Raw genomic sequence first — 1,301 nt, forward strand, 5'->3', positions numbered from 1 at the left:
GCCACTGTGAGGGACTGAAGAGTAGCAGGGAAAGAGGTCACAGAGGTCACATGAGTGGCTAGATCAGTTAAAAGCTTAGAAGTCATTGTAAAACTCTGGCTTTTATATTTGGAAATTTACTGTATGATAGAATTTCTGCTTATAACTGAGAGTTCAAATGTCCATAAAATTTCAAGGATTCTTTTTCTTGTAAGACATAATAAAGAAAAAGAGTTCATATTTTCACATGGTGTAACAAATGCTCGGAGATCCAAGTGTAGGAAGCTATGGGAGCACAGAAGAAGGCACGAAAATCACACCAATATATTTGAAGACTGTGACTATATATAAATTTGTATTTTCTAGATTTTTTTATAGTCATGGAATCACACAGTATATACTATTTATTGCCTGGCTTTTCTTTTCTCAGCATCATTACTTTGAGAATCTCCAATTGTAAATAGTTCATTTTGATGTTGAATAGTAATCTCTTTAATGAATAGATCATAATTTGTCTTTGCTCTATTGATGGACATTGATGAACATTTCCACTGTTTTCAATTCTTAAAAATAAAGCTGCTATGAAATTCATATACAAGTCCTTGTATGAACATAGGGTTTGTTTCTCTTGGTTAAATGCCTAGAAGTAAAATGGCTATTTGTGTAACTGCAACATATTTTGCATTTAAAAAATATTTCAAACTATTTTCCAAAGTGGTGGTATCATGATATATGCCAACAACAGTTTAGATTTTTTGTTGCTTCTCAATCTAGCTCAGACGAAGTACAATTAGCCTTTATAATTTTAGCCATTCTAATAGATATGTAAGCATGTCTCATTATGATTTTAATTTGTATTTCTTTAATGTCTAAATGTTGATAAATTTGTCATGTGCTTATAAGCCATCCATATCCTTTTGGTGACATGTCTCTTCAATAATTTTCTTCACATGTAAAATTGGATACTCTGTTTGGTTATTAGTAAGGTATTTTATTTTTATTCATTTTTTAATAAACAGAGTAGATGTCCATTATCAGATATATAATTTGCAAATCCCTTCTCCATCATTACGGTTTCTCAATGGAGCTTTGATAGCTGTGTCTTTCAAGAAATATGCTAATTCTTTCCTGGTACACGGAGGTATGACTAGAACATTATCAATGTTGACCTTTGCAAAGAAAATCATGGCTTAAGATATATGTAGTCTGCGGTTGTTGGGAGTGTTCTGTAATATCAAGCATATCTAGTTAGTTGATAATTTTGTTCAAGCCTTACATATCTTACCAATTTGATGACCATTTGTCTAATCTCAAAATAAAGG

Source organism: Mustela nivalis, assembly GCF_964662115.1.
Source record: "Mustela nivalis genome assembly, contig: HAP1_SCAFFOLD_558, whole genome shotgun sequence".
NCBI lineage: Eukaryota > Metazoa > Chordata > Mammalia > Carnivora > Mustelidae > Mustela > Mustela nivalis.